The following is a 21,540-nucleotide window of genomic DNA, read 5'->3' on the forward strand; positions in this document are numbered from 1 at the left end:
ATATGGAAATCCTATTAAGGGGCCCTGGGTTCCTGTCACTCAGGAAGCCCTTGCCACAAAAGGGCTGGTTGTGTGAATAAAGGCGGCAGAGTAAATTCTCATTAGGCTTCAGCTTTTCCCAGGAAATGATTGTCTCTGGGTGCTCTTTCTCCTGCGAATCTGAATGTAAGCTGTTTCTTCTACTGATTCCCTCTGCTGCCCTCGCCTTCTTGCTCTCCATTCCAGCCAGATTAATGCTTGATGTGTGCTGCTGCTGACAACGATGATGCTGGTGCCACAAGAGTTGTGACATTCGTGATGGTGACCCCATCCTTCGTGGGCAAGCTCCAGCTCATTGGCGTGCGTATATAGGCGACGCTGCAGTTCCACATGTCATTGAGGCATAGGATGTACTGCCTTCCTTCAGAGTGGCTGCAGTGGCGACCTCATCTTGGTGGGATCATGAGATGCAGAATCCAAAATGAGGTTTCCGGATGCCTTGTAACTTGTGTAGGAAGTCAGTGCTGCTTTTTTTTACCCCTTTCAAAGTTGATGGTAAAACTATTGTGCCCAAAGCTGGTAACCTGTCATACTGGTGCCATGCTCATGCTGGCTTCTCCCCATGCCAGGCTCAGCCCAGGCCCTGCCGTTTGAACCCCACTTGTGCAGGGCAGCCTCTCTGCAGCCTGGAGGTGAAGCCTCCGAGGCAGAGTAGGCAGGAGTGATCACAGGGACATGCTTTCTGGGGTTTTCAGGCTGAAAACAGAGATCAATCCCTCCTTCCCCATTCCTCTGTGCACAAGGCATGCATAGCAATGCTCTTAATCATACTCAGAGGGTTAAATGTGGATAAACACAAAACGAGGCTTCTGAAAAGCCTGGCAATTACCATGCTGTGTTTCTCGGACGATAACCCCCTAGATGTACTTCATAAAGCCAATAAAGCGCGCACCGGTGGTCTCACGTTGCCCGGGCAACGGACCACAGGGCACCCTGTGTGTGAAATGCATGAACATCTGTGAATTAATCGTGGGGGTTTTTTTTGCCTTTTTTTTTTTTAGTATGCCCTTCTGTGGGTGCTGGTGGGACTGTACTGGCCAGTGCCTGTGTGAGGGCTGCTAGGGCCACCCTGCTGCTGCCTTTGCTCATGGCACACTTGGGGAAACAAGTGTAAAAACATTGAGCCAATCTGGGTCGCCATGGGTTCATTGGCCTGCCATGTGAAAGACTGAAGTGATTGCTTCTGTCCACACTGTAGTTTACTGGAGTTCACCCTTCTGCTACACTCGCATGGGATGGCAGCAAGTAAAGAGAGACAGGGCTGGCTGCTCTGCAGTGTGGAGGTACACCCAACGGGCAGCCTGCTTGCCTCTGTGCACCATTTCGAGGCACGGAGCTCATTCCCGGCTGTGCAGAGTAGTGGGTCTCCCTCGTCCTGGCTCGGTGGGCTGCAGGCTATGCTGGCAGCTTCTCACCCCACCGTCCAACATTGCGTCTCCAGGAGGACTGTAGGGGGAACACTGCGTATGTCGTATCGGCAGCTAATGCTGGATGGAGCCGGGATTTTAATGAAGCACTGAGAGTGAAATGCTGCTCTAATCTGCTAATTGCATTACAGGGACGGCAGATTGCTCCGAATCACTCCTTTCTAAGCTGCATTCTTATCAAAGAATACCGAGGTGCTTTTAAGTGAGGCACTGCAGCCGGCCGGACGCTTCTTGTTTGCATACGAATATGAACAGGCACAGCTGTACCACTTTTTCTGCCTCTCGAAAGGCAGCAAATGCAGCTGTGGGAGTTTCCCTAATGCGTGCTTATAAGTAAGGGGGGCGGAGGGGTGGGAGAAGGGAAGGTTATCAACACGGCTTGTTCCTTCTTTTGCTCTCAGGATAAGTGGTCTGCTGCAGCTTCTCTGTGCAGCAAAGCTGGCATATTTCAAGCTAGTTTTTGTGAGGGCATAAAGCATTTTCTGTGCTGTATGATCCTTGTTAAGCCAGAGTAATGAGCAGTTATGATTTTGCTGAGGTTGTCCAGCTAGTGGTGTGGCATAGCTGTATGGAATTGTGGACAGGAGGTACAGCCGGGCAGCCCCAGAGGCTGGGCTGTGTGCGGGATGTGTGCTGTGAGCTTGGCTCTTGCCACACAGCTGGCTTGGCAGCCGTTGCAACTTTTTTCTGAGTCCTTTGCTTACTTTATTTCAATAACAAGTGGACAGACTATGTATATAAGTCTGTTGCTTGCATTGAGTTAAAAAGCCAGTGCTGAGCTAGTTAACATGAACCTTCTCCGTGTGATTTTACAGTCGTGGGCATACTAGGAAATCCTTCTAATTGGCTTGAAGTAGTTATAACTGTGTCTTCAAGTGTCTTGTCTCTCATTGTTGTTTGCTGTATTTATATTTGTTGATGCTCTTTGTCTGTCACACCTCTATTTTGGGGCTTCTTTTAAAAATACCAAACTGCAATTTCGGTAGGAAACAAGTGTGTTGTTTTTTCTCCCCTGCTTCGAGGAGTTTATTTCAATGACCTGCAAATACTATTTTGCAGTTCCATATTGCAAAATATGAGAGGAATTCTGAATAATGTTGAATGAATAGTTTAAAAATAAGCCCTTTAAAATCAGTTAGCAGTAAGCCTTGTGGGAGGAGAGAAACCCATTTTCTGCTATTGAAGTAAAGTGTCTTTCCAGTGCTCTGTCAGTATGTGTGATTGGCGTCAGAGCAGGAAAGGCAGCTTGCTTTCAGTATAAAGACAGCCTGTCCAGAGTCCATATGGTGCCTTTGTAAAAAGCACTGTATGGTCACCACCTAGGTAGCCGGGAAGCTTTATGTCGCACCGCCGGGTATTTGAAAGCAATTAAGTATTTAGCAGACCTTCTATAGGACTCTTATGTGCTTCATGAAAGTTTTCTGCTAACTGCATTGCCTCCAGCGATGGCAGAGGTTGAATACGCCATTTTGGGGGCTCTTCCTGCTCCTCTGGATAAGGAAAAGGAGAAGTTACTGTGTGATATTATCTCTCACCCTTGGTCTTGCGCCAGACTGTAGTTTTTTCTCCAGTTCGTCTGTGCAAGATGTAATCCTTTTGATACCATGTGTTTTCTGTATGCTGGTACCTCCCTGTTGTGCCTTTGGTCCCCATGAACCCTAAACCATTTCTTAGACATAATTAATCGACTGAAGCAATGAAGGTACTGCTCTTAGAAATAGTGATAAGCAATGTCAGTGTTGCAAATAGCACTAGCTTGATTTATAGTAAAGCAGTGGTTGGATTTATAGTAGTAAATGTAACTGAAGCTGCCCACCAAGCAGTGTGGGGCTGAAATGCCTACAAACATCAGCGCTGATCACAAAGTGACATAGGCACATCTGCTTAGTAGTTTCATAATTGTTTTGGACAGGAATGGGAAGAAAATTCTTTTGATTGAAAGAGGTTTCTGTGTTGGCAACACAGAACTCCAGAGATTGGTTATAGTGCAGTCACTCTAAAACTGTTTTACATACAAAATATGTTAAAATATGATATGTAATCTTAATTACAAAAACAAAACTATGTGCTTTAACTTGACATACAGACAGAATTTCTTTTACTGTTTTGCTAAATCTTAACACTGCCAGGGATTCTCTTTGGAATGCTATTCAGCATGCAGAACTGCGACGGTAGATGTCAAAAATAAAATATTTATAAGTGTATTTGATACAGTGTTCTGGCTCAAAATGTATATCTGTCCAACTACACTGTGATGTATATGTAAACTGGTCTTAGATGAAACAGTTGTCCACATCCAGGCTTTTTCCTGAATTATTTCTAAAATTTAAACAAGTACCACTTGTTAACTAATTTATCTGTTTTCTTAAAGCTTATAAATAGTATGTTAGCAATTGTGTGGCTATGACTAAAGCCTACAAACAAAGGAATGGAAATTCTAAATATGGCTGTTTCCTACCCGAAGAGAAGTAAAAGAAATGTTGTACTTAACACTTAAACCAGTTGTACAATGCATTGTGTTTACGCTGCTCTTTGGAAGTGTAAACATGAACTCCCGTGAAACCTGTGAAGAAAAGCACCTTAGAGCTGAAGAGAAGCATTCACCTTAGAGCTGAAGAGAACGAAACACTAAAGTGGGTGATTAGTAAGAGATGAAATGAGCAGTGTAAAGGGAGAGATGCGGGAATAAATGCATGATGCCTACATCCACCTAGCTGACTGCTGTGCTTATTTGTATCTGCGACTTACATGTTCTCTAGACAGCAGCCTTGATTATACTGTATAAAAATCAGGCAATTAATAGATGAATGTGTGCCTCATACTTGTAATTTTAAAACTTCTTTGCTTTCTGTATAGTAGCAACCGAAAAACGAGTAGGAAGGCATTAACCCTCTGAACATTACACTTTCGATAGGTTTGCATTTTCCTCTGTTATGTCCGAATTTGCCTAATGTTTCCTTTTCTCCTGTTGGACATCTGGTAGTTTCTCGGAAATATTTGAAGAGCCATCATTTAGTAGTTAACGGGGAAAGCCTTGAATAATTCAAACAACAAGTGATTAGGCAAGCACTTGTCTATCTAACTGAATTATTCTACATGTTTGCTGAAGCAGTAAAGCAGGAGAACAGCATTTCCTTCTCTGGAGGGTTTACAGTGGTAGTATTGACCCGCCTAGTTATTGGGTTTCAGCCTTTTGTTGACACTGTTGTAAATGAAAGCAGCCTGGACGGGCACTGAGCAGCTGGGGTGGATAATTGTGAAGGATTCATGCTTGTTGCTGTTACCCCCAGTGTTTGTAGTGGGTTTGTTTGCTTTGACTTTTGTTGAACTGTTGACAAAAGCATTAGATACAAATGGGAACAAATAAAGTGTTGAGATACCAGGAGGGGTTCGCAATAGTAGTGTTTTGTTTTTTTTTACTTAGATGGGGAATATCGACACTTAACAGGATGGGAAATGGAAGGTGTGTTCACTGTTTTTGTGCTCCCCCTCCCCTTTTTCTTCCTTTCTTAACTGCTAAATATGTTTTGGCAAACACAGGTGAATAAAAACAGAGCAGAGGCAATTTCACCATTGCCTTAACTCTTTGGAACCACATTTTTGAAGCTCTTTCTGAATGTGGATGTCTTGCTGGGCAAATCCAGCTTCTAGCATGAAAGGATTAAGTATGAAAAAAGGAGAAAGAAAAAAAAAAAGGAGGGGGAGGTAGAAGGGGGTAGAGTTGGGAAAAGAGAGGATTAAATAGAATGGTATACACTGAAGTAGTTTAGCCAGCAAAATTGAAGTCATTTACTGGAACGCTTTTAATTTGGTTTAAACAAAATACTCTTTTGTATATTCAAATGGGGAGTAGCTCAGCTGTTGTGAAGCCAGAAAATTAATGGTATTTTTAGTGAAATAGCAAAAGCGTGTCAACAACGTAGCTGAGGGTGATAATGTTGGCATTTTATTCATGAGGAATTATCAATGCAGGTTACTGGACAACACAGTGTGACTGGAATGATTGAGCACAGGGGGGAAGCGGCTATCCTTCTGTAAGATGATTTCATTTTGCATTTAGTCTTTCAAGAAGAGAAGAAGGAGAGAGAAAGGAAGCATTTAAAAATAGGTGTCTGAGAGGCCTATCCTTATGCATTCTGGTTCCCAGAGTCTAACCTTTCTACCTCTGTCTGACTCATAGTTTGTTACTGCTGCTTTTTTGCCAGCTGTCTTTCTTTTCAGAGCTGTCATGAGGGATGGCAGAGAATAGAGGGAGAAGAATAGAATTACTTTAGGATATCTTTGCTAAAAAGGCAGTTCTGGCCCTGGAAGATGTTCAAGCTTGTTCTAGCCATCTTGGCTCTGAGTTTTGTGCCTCAGCATTGTTTGTGTGGGATCCTTAATGCATTTAATGTGTTGTGAAATACAGTTACTGTGTCTGGTCATGGAGGAAGTTGGTGTATGGTCTGGAAGGTGTTAGCACTTAGCAAGAGAGATGCTTCATATTTGTTACTGCAGCTACAGCTTTCTTCTACCAATCAACCTTTGAGCGTTGGGCAGGTCAACTAGAAAGTGGCAAATAGAGTTCACAGGGATGAAGATGCCACTACGGTGAAAGGAGAGAATGCAGTTTTGTATGGCTTTCTGAAGCATTCCTTGCCTCTGCTGCAGCCTGTGTGCCTGGTGGTATTTGAGGCACGCAGAGGGCTCGGGGCACTGAAGTTGTCATGCAAATATCTTTTGTTCCCTGTTTTCATGGAGCTTCAAGTTGTCCTAAACCAAATGCCATAGTTGCACGGTAATCGTGGTACTTATGGACAAACTTTGAGCAATCGTCCATGAGTGTTTTCTTTATTCTCCTTTGTTCGGATTGCCATATTGTTCTTAGTCTCTTCACATTAACAAAAGAAGTGCAAAAAGAGATAAGAAGAAATTGCCTTTTACTGCTGCCACTGCTGAGTTTTCTGTAACATGCAGTCTGTTTGTTGTGCCAAACTAGAGCTCTGTGGACGTCAGCAAGGAACATTTTGCCCAGATGTTAAATATTATCGGATCAGGGCCTGAATTTGTTATTAATCCTACAAATATTAAAAGAAAGTGAAGAAATATCAAGCTATTTCCAGCAGACGTGTACTGGGAGTGGTGTTACTGTAAATATCAGCTTGTGCATGATGAATCCCCGATTCTTTTTGTCTCTTTCTTTAGGGAATACTCTCAAGAATTCTGCAGGGGGCTGAAGAAATTCTCATAGCAAATTTCAACCCTGAATAAAGGAAAAATGAAAAATCTCTGAGAATTAGAGATTTAAAGCCCAGTCAAAACAAGTTTGTCCCATAATCATCTCTGCAGAGCATTTGGGAAATCCAGTTTTGAATCATCTAAATTATGCAGAAACTCAGAAAAATAACTCATGAATGTTGAGTGGCATTGCTTGGATGGTTTTTAATGAAACTTGGATAGTTTTCTGATTTCATGTGGAATACACTTTTCTCTCTACTTTATCAAAGAAAGTTAGCTGTTTAGGCTAATCTTCATTGCTCATGGACTTGTAAGAACAGCCCCCTAAGAATGGCCCCAAGCTGTTTTTTAACAGGAGAAGGCAAAAGTTTTTGGAAGCTGAGACCTGAGAGCAGGAAAATGCTTCTGGAAGGAATTTGAGTTGGAGTAACAATAGTTATTAATAGTGATTAAAGGAGCAAGAAGAAGGGAGAGAAGTGGCGTAGTGCCTAAGTTGAGATTGAATTTGAGCTTACCCCGTTCACAAAGTGATTGTGCATTATGCTGCAAGATTTGTTTTATATAAACTGGCATCAAATGGTAAGAAAGTGAAGTGCTAAGGTATCGAGATAGAAATAAGTGGAGATGGGAAAGGTCATTAAATAATGTTGTGATTTAACTCAGCAGGCAGCTCAGCCAATGGCTCACCGTACACAAACCAATAACTAGCCTGTCCCCAGGCAGTGGCTGCCCCCAGCCACAGCCAACTTCCCACAGTTTTGAAGTTTTCTTCACATATGTCCGCATATGGTGTGGAATATCTCTTTGACCAGTTTGTGTCAGCTGACTTGGTTCTGAACCAGGGGGCTCCCTCAACACCCTTGCTGGCAGGACTGTATATGAAGTTGAAATGTCTTTGGGTCCATATAGCACTGATCAGCAACAACTAAAACATTAGTGTGTTATCAACTGGTTTTTCTCCTAAAGCCAAAACATGGCATCATACCAGACACTAAGAACTAAAAATCAACTTGTCCTGGATGAAACCAGGACAAAAACTGTAGAATAGAGAGATGGCTGTAGAAAATTGACAGAGATACAGTGCCCTATGTAGGCTATGCACAACCTTCAGCACAGAAAGTCTTTACTGGCAGTTTGCCTTGAGCCACTGGGTTGAATATCGTTTACATTAGATTTTAATCAGATAAACAAACACTCTGTTTGTTTTTCATACTTATGGAGTGCTGTAAGTGCAGACACAGCATGGCACAAAGCAATGAAAGACTGTGTTTGGTAGGGTATAGGAAGGAGTGATGATGAGAAGAATGGCTCTGTGAAATTAGAGAGGTTTATCTGACATCCCTCTGTCTTTGAGATGGTGTAATGTGTTCTAAAGTATAGATCTGAGTTTTGTAAACAGCTGCAAGTTTGACTTTATTCACCTTTCAATTGCATAAGTTTAATTTGAGAAAAATAATTTCAAAGACAAGTCTGCAGATAGCAGATTTGCTGGTTAATTTTATTAACCATGGGTAGTTTAAAAACATGTACACACAAAAAAATAACCAACAATAAACAGCAATACATTCTTCCTGAAATGGTGGGGTTATTCATTTATTTACTCAGATACTCAAAAATCTCAGATTTTTGTCTGTCTAGTTTAGCTGGTTAGCTTTATGTACAATACAGAAATGTTTCCTCTCTTCAGTTTCCTGTGTCTTCACGATACATATTTATACAAACTAAGAATGGGCTAAAATTACTGTAGAGCAGCTAGTTGCTGAAGTTTGATTTAGGCAAGCTGTTTAGATTGCTGTAGTAGTGTGTTGGTGTTGATACAAAGAAAAGTGTTTTCTTTGCCTCCTCCCCCATTTGTCCATTTCAGTGTGAGATATTAAGGAACCCATCCCTGTTTATACTGGAGCACCTCCAAATCTTCAACACAGTATTGCTCTCAACAATCTCTATAAGGGAAGGAAAGGCTCTGCAGACTTCACAAATAATCTCTATCTTACAGATAATGAACTGAGGCATGAAAAAGCTTAATTGACTTCAACCAGTCAGATAAAAGAATGGAGTACTGAGTCTAGATTTCTCAAATGTAAGCACAGCATTCTATCTTTCCCAGTTTTAGTTTCTTACTCAGGCATCAGCGTTACCATTCTTATGTAATTTTTCTGTTTAAAATCATCTTTGCATTGCGTCCCATTGTGGGCAAAAGCTGCATGCTTCTTTCTGGCCGTAGCTCTTGTGGCTTAGTTTGCCAGCTCAGTCCTTTGGAGCTTATTCCTGTTTCTGTTGACTATCTAGATTCTGTCCATTTTTTTTCAGAAGAGAAGCTTTGGCTTAACCCTCATCCTTCCTTGAGGCTTTCTACATTGTGCAGATCCTTCAATATTGCTGTATAGATGTAGAAGGATGAGCAGAAAACTCGTTTAGTACTGGGAGATTGCAACAATGGGATCCCATGTTACTGATGTGCAGCATGTATAGACTGTGATGTGAGGTGCACCACCACTGAGACCCATGACTTGCACTGACTCGACTTGGTAGTGCATCACTGCCAGCATGACTCAAGCAGCTCAACCCTGTGCCTGCTGTTCTTCCCTGTTCTTCCAGCCTCGTGCTGTGTTCGCTGGGCTGTGCTGCTTCGCATCTATAAAGCAAGATTCCTCAGCTGTGCATCAGGGTTGGCACAGCCTGCTGCTGCCAACGTACAATGCTGCACAACTTCAGAACTCTCCCTCATTTCCTCTGGTGCAGTTGCAGAGGGACCTCCCCCACAGGTGAATGTGATTTTCGTTGGTAGTGAAAGCTCCCTGTGGGGATTCGTGTAGTCAGAGAAGAATTTCCATCTGCGGGCTGGAGCTCGGAATACAATTGCGCCTGCTGTGAAAGAGCTTGTTACATTTTCTCACTGTAAGAGCTCCATCTGGTGCTCTAGGTGTCTTTAAATGGAAATTTACATTTACCGTCAAAACTGAAGTCTACACACAGTATTCAGTCTGATGATCTTACCAGTCACTACAAATCCTAAAAGCGACTCCCTCCCCTCCACCTGCTGATGTTAGGGGCAAGGACAGATAGTGGAATCAAGGGAAATTGACTTGGTATATTCACATCTGTCCTCTAATTTCAAGAAGCACTAATGAAACGTTGTTTAGAGAGTGGAGATTTTCTTTGAGCAGGATTTAACTGAGGTTGAGGATGGTGGCGTTGCAAGGGAGCAGAGTGTACTCTTGCTCAAGCAGCCCAGGTATTGACTGGTAAACAGTGGCATGACTTGCAGTTCAGCTTCTTAAATGCTAGCAAGAGAATTGATGGCAGTACTCTGTGTACCTGGTGAAAGGACCCCACTCACTCATCAGGACAAGCATGCCCTGTGTTGATACCATTTGAAGCTGATATGTGCAGAGATCATAGTTGTAGTCAAATTATGCAGTAGGGGTCAGGTTAGTAGTATAATGACTTCTGACTTGTAAAGTCACAGTCTTGGCAGCTACTAAGGAGGACAGATTCACTGACAAGCTGCTGCAATGTGGGATCTAATAAAATTTCCCAACTGAGAAACCCATTTTACAAGTTGGAGCCAGGCATTCTTATATACCTCCCCAACACTTTTTTCTTGCCTCCTCACTGTTTAGCTGCTTCAAGTCCCATCAGGATCACTCTTTACAACTAAAACAGTTCCTGGCTCTGCATAGAAGCAAGCCACTTGTGTAGGTGTCCAATAATGCATGGGTGTAAGTTTTTAGCCTGGTCCAAAGCCAGAATAAAAAGGCATTACGAGAGTGGATGTTGGATAGAGGAATTTCCCATGCTGCATTAACTTGAGGAGGCTTTCTCTTAACTCTGTGACTCCTGGCTTTATAGCACTGCTTTGGCCTTTGATCTCTGTTCTTAATTGGCTCATGGGATGGTTATTTACAGTTAATAAGGAAAGTACCTTGAACTTGTCATTTTAATAAGCTTGTTATTTGCCAGCTTCTCCAGAGGCATCCCAAACGGAAATAAACATCTTTCATTTTGTATTCTAAGTAAATTTAAAAAATGGTTTCCTAGACAACCTTGATGAAACGCCAACTTCTTTGCAGATCAGAACCCACGCTGTAGGTATTGTTATCTCCATCCCTTCTGGGTAATTTGTACACTGCAATAGTTTGTTTCGAAACATGTCTGTTGTTCTTTAAAATGTACGTAATACTAGATTAGAAAACACAAAACTTTTTTTTTCCCTGTTTCTACTAGCTCGTTTCTAAACCATTTAAAATAAAGAGCTTGAGCATGTATGATATTTAAAAAAACTTTCACATGATGTTTTAAAAACAGATCAGTTTCAGCATTAAAATGTTAGGAATTCAGCCAAGGAAAATTCAGCTCAGGGTTGTATAGCTATAATGATAATGTATTATACTTGTCTTCCTTGAAAGTGATTGTAACAGTAGAGTTGAACTAGTGAATTACATAATTTAGGAAGTGTTTGCCAGAATGTTATTTGAGGGGGATTACTGTAGACATCCCTTAACCAAAGTAAAGGGGAAGATGGGTTGTACTATGAAGTATTTAAATGAGGGAGAACAGTCTTCACAAATTTTCTAAGATAACTCATTTGAATTGAACGGAAGATCATGTATGTGCATGCCAGTTATCACACTTAACTTCTTGGCAGAGTGCATGGGGGTGTACTGGAGGGAGATTTTTGCTTTTCTTATCCTCTAGCCTGAATTAAAAATGCATTGGCTTCTCGTTGCTGACATCAAACCATTTCCAGCTAGCCTGGAAATGTTTGTATTTGATTGTACTTTTAACGTTTAAAAAATTCACAGCATAACCTGTCTAATATAAATAATGAAATGCCCAGAAAAATATAAGCTACTACTGCTTCTCTTGGCAGAACTCTAGGATGTTCAGAAGTTGTAATGCATCTAAAAGTCTGGCAGAAGAACAGCGTGGTTTTTTTTCCATCTTCTAAGTAGGTGCTGTACATATGATATGTTATTATATACCGATGTAACTGCTTTGAGACTGACTGCAGAAAGTGTGCGTTGCTCTATCCATTCCATTTACCAAAATCCTTGATTTGAAAAATGAGTTTGGGGACAGTTATATTTTTGCAACCAGCTGAGGTCCTGATTCAAGGTAGCATGCAGTAGGCATCCAGAGTTCAGCACATACATTCTTATACATTTAAACTTACATAATACATTCTTCTTATTTCTTTATCTGCCTTGTGACTTTTCTGAGATCAAAGTGTGTTCCTCAAATCTGGCATCTGCTCGAGTGCTTTCCTGAATAGGAAATAGGATAATTTCCTGAACAAGAGTCTTGGGAACATAAGTAAGTAAATGTAGATGAAGTGAAGCAAAAATAATGGGCTTGGATGTTATTTGGGCAGAGAGGCGAACAGTAGTGTTCAAAGATGTCATTTTGGAAAATATTTTTATAGATTGTTGAGAAAATGTTTTGCTTCAGAATCAGCATGAACTGGAATTTTCAAATATTTAATAGCACCCAGCCATGTTTTATCTACCTGCACAATTAAAAGACTGATTGAATCATGAATTTTGTTTTCATTGGGTACTTAGCAGTAGGTCTGGCTTCCTTAATCACACAGAGTACTAGAAAAGGCTGAAGCATATTTAGGGTTTTCAGACACAGCACAAGATCCAGTGCAAGAAGAAATGAGCAAATTTGCTGTCTCTGAGTTAGTACCTGAGATAAACATGAATGATCAAAGCAATGTTGGAGTAAAAATAACATTTCTGTTGCCATTTAGGGAGCTTTTCAGGAGGACTGAAAATAAGGGGAAGAAATGAAGGAAATAGGAAAGTTTGGAAAAAGATCACTAGTGGCATCATCGAAGTATTGCATAAAAAGAACCATTTGCTTTTCTGTATTGTCTCCTTGGTCATATGCAGCAAAGCATCTTTAAAATACTTCTGAGACAAACAGAGTGAAAAGAATAAATTCACACGTGGAAATTCATTCATACAGTGGAAAAAAAACAGAAATGTGAAAACTCAAACTAATGCCTTTGCCATGGATATAACCTGTATTAAATGGAACCAAAACTAAAAATGTGAGGCAATGGGGCAAAGTATCTGATCGGGATGGCAGCTGAAGGCAGTTAAATGGAATGTCCCACGAGGCTGACTTCAGACATGATCTCTGTGGTTTTGCACTAACAAAAAAAGCTAATTAGTGCCAGGTTATATCCTTCTGGTCAAAGTGAAGAGTTAGAGAATGTAAATCCCAGGAGAGAGTTATTAGGACCTGTCATATGGAAAGGGAATCCACTCAGCTATCCCCAGAGAAGGTAAAGCTTAAAACCTGAGTGTTATTACTTTAACATGGAAAATTAAGGCGGGGGTGTAGGTGTGTTTATTTTTACCTCCTAACCTCAGTTGCTAGTACTGATGATATTTTTTATAACCCCTGTGGCTTCAGCCACTGCAGGGAAGTGTTCATGTTCAGCTTGGCTCAGTGCCGCACAGTCCATTTTAATCACAGTGCAAAGTGAAAGGATAACAGTTTTAGTGTGGTGCTCAGTCTGAGAAAGGGCTCAAAGCAATAGCCGACTGTTCTTCAGGGTAATTTCTTGATCCTTAACCGATATTTTTTTAACAAATTATAAAACATACTGACACAGGCCTTTAAAGGGTATCATAAAACATTCCCTCTTTAGTGTTTTCTTACTGCTCTGAAACTAACCAAATTACCTTGTGTGCTCAGTTCAAATTCAGCTGCTGTGGAAATATAATTAGTGTTAATATTCTAGAGATATACTGGATGTCGGGAATTTTCTTTGTGCATCTATCACTAGCTTTTGAAGAAAGCTTGGGCCACTGCTTTTCCTCGTGTTGTGGCATGCTGCTGAATCAAAGCCTGTAATGCATGCTGGTGGTTATCTGTCTCTCTTTCATGGTGGTGAGCCCACAATTAAATTGCTGCATTGAATGCTCTGGCTGGTTGAGCTTTTTCTCTTATCCTGTGATTGTATGCTTTCCCCTGCTCATTCTCACTAGTTAACTCCCAGTACTTTCCTCTCTTTTTCTGCTTCTGTTTTGCTACAGCTCCTCAAACTGTTTCAGGTCTCTGTTGAAGGAAATAGCATGAGAGATCAGTAATTGGAACCCCAAATAAATATTTGAGGAGAGTGGAGCTATAGTTCTGTTTTTCTTTGGCACAGCTCTCTTCAGATTTCCAAAGCTGACTGTATTTATCTACAGTCCTTCTCAATCTCTAACTTACTGACCTTTGACCCCTCTGTTTCAGTGTCTGATTTTGGTTGAAGTAACATTTAAGATTTTGTATTCTGTGATGACTGATAAGCAGGCTTGTCTCAGATTTTGGCATTTATTTTCCAAAATGCTAGCAGCAGAATTCACCCTGTCTGGTATCATTTCTGCACTTGTGTGCATTGGTTGTTCAGGAGTGTTTACCTGTTCTGACATGATTAGGTACAGAACTCTTTGCAGCGTGCATGTGCCCTGGGGCTCCCACTCTCTGTATTCCCTCTTCCAGCTGTAACTCCTTTAACGCCTTGTGTATCTTTTCACTCTGGCCTAGTCACCTGCTCTTCTGTGTGCTGAAGATTGTGGTCTTAGTTTGGGATCTGTTCAAAGGGAAGGAGGCTGAAGTGAGGGACGATGAGTGGGAAATGGTAAATTGCTTTGTGGATTAAAGGGGAGGATGTTTCACAATGCCTGTGTTGTTTTACCATCAATTAAATTTAATATTTACAAGTTAGCAGATGAGGACAAGAGCAGGCCTGATGGTAAATGTAATCTGTGAACTTTGAAGCTTCTGTAAATGTAGCAGAAGTATTTAACTCCTTTTCCTACCCATCTGTTAATTTTTCTTTTGTTCCCTGCTTAAACCAGGCCCTTTGTTCAAACTGTCCTGCTTACCAAAGGATGCTTGTTATTCTTGCCACACTCCTTGATTTGACTACCTTCACGTGCTTGTGCTAAGATGCACTTCAAGCTAAATCAGTGTTTCCTTTTCTGCCTCATAGCTATGCTCTTCTGCTGTTTCACTGCTTACACTTACGCCATGTTGGTTCTTCTCGCTATGTGTTGACCCTCATAGTGTCAGCAGTGATTAGGCCTTAAATGTGTTACGTCCCTCAGCTGGTGATTACTGGAGAAGCTGTATTTTAAAGGATTTATTGCAAAAATCTGTCTTGAAAGGCTAGCCAGCAGCCCTTACTGTTGCTTTAAACACCTCCTTTTCTTGCCACCAGTGTGCACCTGGACACCAGGAGGGACCAAACAAACAACAGCACATGCTGATAGCATTACATGTCAAAACTGCTAGGTATCTGCAGCTTCTGCTGTGTGGACTGTGCAGCTTATAGCAAATTGATAAGTGTATCATGTTAAAATACATGACTGGAATTAACATGCAAATGGTAGTGGTTTGTCATTCATTTTAACACTCGTATCTGGACTTCAGTGCTTTTGATAGATGAAATACCACACTGGTGCCACCAGGGCAAGCAAATCACCCATGTAAACAGATACGTGGATATTTTAAAAGAAATTACAAGCGCATATGCATAATGTATATACATAACTGTATTTTGATACATGTGAAAGTTTTGAGAACACTTGTCTTTTGGAGACAAACTGCTCAGCCTATACTCTGGGCTCTTTATGGCCATTTCATTGCATATGAAGCAGCATTGCATATCCAGACTTTGATGGGTTTTTTTGACACTCTTATTCACTAATTAACTTCTTTAATTTTGCAATTCATGATGTTAATTAGTGGGTAAAAATGCAATATGAAACTTCAAAGTTTGCGTTTTAATCATAGTTTCTATAAAAATAATTATTGCACCCATGAGTTCAGTTCACTTAGCTCAGACAGAGTCACGTGATATTAAAAATAGCTTTATTCTGCCTTTCTGAGCTAGTTAGAAGCATTCTTCACTAACAAGTACTGAGACTTTGTTCAATATCTGTAAATGCAGATGCAGGCAGAAGGCAGGGAATGAGACAAAGTCAGTTTGATGTGGCAATATGGCAGACTGGGTGCTGGGTTTCATGTTGGCTATATAGAGAAACGAGTTGGAAATAAGCAGTAAAAACATTTTGAAGGTTTGCTGCCACTGATAATATCTGTTGGAACAATAATTGTCTACCGGTAACCTCATTTGATGGGCCCATTCTGGACTGTATCAGTGTGATCACAATCCATTATGTTTACATAAATGGAAAAGAGTGGTAAGGAAAACCCAACTGCCTGAACAAGGACAGCAAAGGAAGAACATCAGTAAATTAAGCAAATAGTGGAAATTCATTTGGGCTGGCATGGATACTGGAATGCAGTAGTGGTAATAAAAAGAGCAGAAATGTGTAATAAATGTGGAGGTATCGGTGTCCTCAGGAATGCAGCCCCTGTAGAAACACGCCATATGGTACCTACAGAGCAGCCTACAGCATTTTCACACAATCTCCCTAAGTTTAATAAAAAAAAAAATGTGTGTACAGAAGTATGTAAACAAATGCATTTTTTAAACAGATGGGTATTCCCTTATAGTTGAAGCCATGCAGAAGGCCTACTATGTGGGAGCTGTTTAGTTGCATTTTTGGTTGTTTTCTTTTTCCTGGCTGGGTGATGGTTGCCTTGGCAGATGGCTGGGCAGCATGCTTTACCATTTCGCATAAGAGTCCAGGAGGGTTCCCTGAAGGCTTCCACTTCAACTCATCTTCAGAACTTTACAGGAAACTCAGTGGCCAGTGAGGTTTTCTTCCATGGTGCCTTCGTGGTGGCCATTCCTGTTGTGGCTTCATGTGGTGCAGGCTGTAGCCCAAAGGGATATTGTGTGACTGCTGCACATCTGCCAGTCTGCAGGCAGGACTGCCTGTGGTCCTGCTTCCATGTCTCAGTAGTGATGTAGTGGAGGAGGCACTGAAATGGCAGCTGAACAGATAACTGAATGGAGTGGCTCAAAGGAGGAAGGCCAAGAAGGCAGGACCTTCAGCCTGGGAAGGACAAGGGTGAGAGAGGATGTACTTGAAGCTTACAGAATGGCAAGGCATGCCTAAAGCAGGGCTGAATTCACTAGCTCCTTCAGCACTAAATTTAGGGGAAACTTAATGAAATGCATGAATTTGAAACAAACAAAAAAAGAAAGTTCTCTTCACACAGATGTTCTGAAGCTTTCTGTCTTAAGAGGCAGCAGAGGCAGGACAGATACCAGCAGCTTCAGATGGGCGGATGAGACAAACCCAAAGATTAAGCAGTTTGCCAGTTGTTTCTGAGAGCAACAGGCAGGGTGGTCGTCACGCAGCCTCCATGCAACAGCCCAGGATGCTGGAAAACTGGAGGGACAGGGCAGAAGCCAGTGCCTGCCCAGGATAGGACAATGCCTTTGTCAGGTCTCTGGCAGTTGTATGTCCATGTGTAATGTTGGCACCAACTGTCCAACCAAGCAGCATTGCTGTCTAGTCATCACTGGACTGTAATACATACTGTATCCATTTTTATGGATAGTTTCTTTTATACTTTCAACAGACTTTATAACATCAATAATGTCATTCAGGTAATTATACTGTAATTGACCTTAGCGTTGAGCATCCTTGGCTTTTACTGAAGTTTGCTTAATACTTCAGGATGGTCAATTATCTCATAATCCCACTTTGTTGGCAATGATTGTTTTAATTATTACACTCCAAATAGATCATTTTAGCAGTAAGGGTACACTGGGGAATGGTTATATTCATGAAAGCTTTAAAGAACTACCAGCTTTTATTGTGAGGGAAGGGCTTTTCATCCTGTCATCTCTAGTCATTACTTCTAACAGTGATTCTATTCAGTTATAATTTAGTCTGCTCAGGCCAGGTCTTCCTCTGCAGAAGCGAGCATATGAATAGCTGGGGTTTACAGGATTTGAGAGCAGTTGGAAGACTGCACAATCTGACCGTATTGATTATTTTTTTTTTTCCCCTGCTGCTACAGCATGAGTCATCTTTGTTAATGTGAGTAACTTCAATGGAAGCTGGAGTTAAAATGGTGACTTCAGTACCTCAGCTTTCTCTTTTTTCCAGGCAGTCTCAAGTATTAATTATAGCAAGTAGAAAGCAAGGATGCTGATGTTTGCCTTGTTACCAGTGAGAATTTTATGGCTCACTAAGAGGCTTATATTGCCCTCTTTATGATAATTTAATTTGTTCCTGTGTGGCACTGATATTCCACCAGGAGCCAGTACCCTGTGAGTGTTGTAGAGAAAATGCACTGCTTTTCTCCATTTGGAGTTGTGAAACTCCAAATGGCCTTCATGATGAGCAATCTTTTTGTTTAGCACTGTGCTCAGTACTGCCCAAAATACACAGTAAGGTATACCATGCCATGTTTTATGGTCTAGTGCAACAGATACTGTGGATCCAGCACTAGAAACAAACTATTTCACTTCTTAAGCCAGTTATGTGAAGAAGGCAATGTGCTCAGCCTTTTTATAAATGTATCTGTTAAAAAGTTTTTTGTCAGCGTTTTGTGATGTATTTAACATGAATAAAAACGTCCTACCTAAGCAGAAAATGAAAAACTGGTACATTTTGCTAAAATGGAAACTAAATGTAACCCACTTTCCCCAAATAATATTGTTTCCTGTGTCTGATCTAATTATTATATGTGAGCAATCTCTGTGTTGGTTAGTAGGAAAATGCTACTCTTTCTAGAAGATTAATGTTTTTTGTTGAAGAAAATAGCAGTGTGAAAGACTTATTTCTCTCTAAAACTTCCATAGTGACTAAAATGAAGACTCTGGCCCATTAAGTTGCTGCCTGCCAAAGAGTAATGCTGAATGTTTTAATTTCTGTCAGTAACCATTCTCCTCCTGTTTCTTAAAGGCAATATTAAAATAGCACTGATGCATTAATCAAGAAACAGTGCAGAATCTGGTGAGCTAAATGGTTCAGTGGTTGTTGCCTCACAGCTTGCAAATATGAGGAGTTGGAATACATAGATTTGCGGACACGGAAACTAGAATGTGTGTGGATACAGGGTTAATATGTAGGAATTTGATGTCAGTGGAAGCCATGAAGACATTGTTACACCTCATACATAGATAGATCCTTACAGATCTGCTAGTAACCTGAAAAGCGAGAATGTTTAATCTGTTGAGTAATAATTGACTCTTTAGATAAAATAATGTTAGTCCAAATTCACTGGCCAAATTTCAGTTTGGCAAATGAGATTCTAATGCTACCCTTCACTCCACTAATTTGCCCACTCTCCTCATCAGCTATCATTAGGTGTCAACATTTTTTCTACAAATGCCAGGTGGGATACCATATTTTCATATCAGAATAAAGTCTGATCCATCTTTGAAGCAGTAAAACCATTAAGCGGTGTGCATTGCTACAGTGCCCAATGTGGTACTCATCCTTTATGTGCTAGAGATAATTAACTACTTTATCATTCTAGTAGGAAACTTTAATTTATTACTTTATTAAGCAGTGAAATCAAAGATTAAAATGTTATCTGTAGCACATAGCTAACTAGATTGTGAAAAATGAAACTATATAGTTTCTAATTCATGAAAATAAGTATTTCTATTTAAATAAGTGCAGTAATTTACTTTAATTCTTCAGACATCAGTCTAATTTGTAGTTTACTGGTGATTATTTTTCTTCGTTTTAAAGTAATTTGCTTTCTGTAGGGTGAAGTTGAGAAATAATGAATTGAATTCACATTACAAGCTACTACCTCCCAAATTATAAATTAATATAAATGTAATAGGAGTCTGCTATTAAAATCTTTTGCAAAAGACTGTGCTATATCACTGCAGTAAACAAATACATTTTTCAAGCTATCAGTCCATTTAATACTGTGTTTCTAATTAGGTTCTGTTTTTAAGGATTCTGTGCTTACTGTCACTACTGTCTCCAAGCATGCATTTTCTCTTCAGTGCAAACAACAGCATTTTTAATTTGTCATTTACAGTGTAACAATTGATTAATGATCTACTTTAAAGCTAAACCATTGAACGTGTTTTAAGATGTTCTTTTCTCAGGGTAGGAAATCCATGTATGCTGCCAAAAGGAGAAAGAGGGAGGGAAATGAGAAAGGCAGTGTTCAGCACTGGCTCTTCACTAAAATTTGTTGTTTCTACTCAGATAAGAAATAAGCTTATGCTTTTACTCAGAAGAATAAATAACAGTCACCAGTTAAGAAAGCTGAAGATTTTTTTCAAATTCTACCGTTCATTAATCTGTGCTGCTATTGAGAAGAACTGGAAATTTTAAAGAAGTGGCAACTGGGTGTCCAGGCAAGGAGGAACATTCTGTTATGTGAATTGAGCAATGACTGCAGCTTAATCTGTGGTTAAGTGTTTTTAATTATTGCCAGAAGTTTGTGGTATAGTATGTTGGGGAAATAAGACATTTAGTAACAGCAATGGAACAGGAGTTGCAGAGCACAAATGCTGACTTCTGGGGTTTGTGTTCTTGGTGACTGTGATAAAATATATTTACAGAGGCATGCAGTTAACCCTAAAACCAGAGTGCTGTACTGTACAGCTGTCGAAGAAAAACAACTTACTATAAGACGTGGAAGAAAGTACCAATACCAGTGTTTCTGCATCTGTAAGAGGGTCCAGCAGTAAGGACTTCTTTAGTTGTTTCTCTCCACCTCTTACATAAGGAGGACAGAGAGATGCAGACATCCAGCAGGGTTTAAACAGAGGATTATTTTCATCTTCTTTCCTGTCAGTTCCAATTCTGCAAAATACCAGAACACATTCTTACTTATGTACAGTCAACCATTGACTTCAGCGTGAGATAAAGTTTAGTGTCTGGTTAAATGCTTTCCTGCGTTAGGGCCAAAAGCTGCTGGTGCTGCTAAAATCAGTCCCAGAAGAAATTTTGCATCTTTCAGTACTTCCTTGTTTGTGTGTAAGCGTACAGGCTCCACCAAGCCCTGGAAATATGTTAGGAATTGATAAATGTCATCTTGATTGTTTAAAGAAGTAGAGCAGTGTTGCTGGATGACAGCACCTAAAGTGCAAATTACCTTCCATTTTTTCCCATCCCATAAATGTGCTCTGTAACCATCAATTGGTAAGTGATGTCTACATAATGACAAATGACTTCCCTGAGCCAATGTACTGTATTCTTGTCCTGTAGACACAACTGGAAACTGTAAAAGGTGTTGGATAAAAATGAGTACAGAATTTTTCCCCTATTTCCAGCTGCAGGACTGTTGCTCAGAAGCTTGCTTTAGTCTTTACTAGGAATCTTCATTCAGATGTTTAATGAGGTCTCTGAGGTATGTGAGATCAGGAAAGCCAAGGCACGGGCAGAACTGAACTTGGCGAGGGATGTGAAAGCCAATAGGAAGACATTCTACAGGTACATTGGCCAAAACGGCGTACCTCCTTTGGTAAATGTAAAAGGAGAACTGGCTTAAATTGACGAAGAGAAGGCTGAGATACTGAATGAGTTCTTTGCATCGGTCTTCTCTAGTGGCCAGGATTCAAGTACTTCTCACGTCCCTGAGCCCTGCATCCCTAAATCTCTAGGTGGGGACCGGGGTGGTAAATCCCCCCCTATTGTGAGGGCAGAGCAAGTCTGAGACCGCCTCATGAGACTGAATGTGTACAAGTCGATGGGGCCAGATGGCCTGCATCCCAGGGTTCTGAAGGAGCTGGCTGAGGTGGTTGCCGAGCTGCTTTCCTTCATACTTGAAAAGTTGTGGCTGTCAGATGAGGTCCCAGATGACTGGAGGAAGGGTCACGTCACGTCACTCCTATATACAAGAAAGGGAGAAAGGAGGACCTTGGGAACTACAGGCTGGTGAGTCTCACCTCTGTGCCTGGGAAGATCATGGAACAGATCCTCCTGGATGACATGCTTGATCACATGAAGAA

The sequence above is a fragment of the Meleagris gallopavo genome, chromosome Z, assembly GCF_000146605.3.
Source record: "Meleagris gallopavo isolate NT-WF06-2002-E0010 breed Aviagen turkey brand Nicholas breeding stock chromosome Z, Turkey_5.1, whole genome shotgun sequence".
Lineage (NCBI taxonomy): Eukaryota > Metazoa > Chordata > Aves > Galliformes > Phasianidae > Meleagris > Meleagris gallopavo.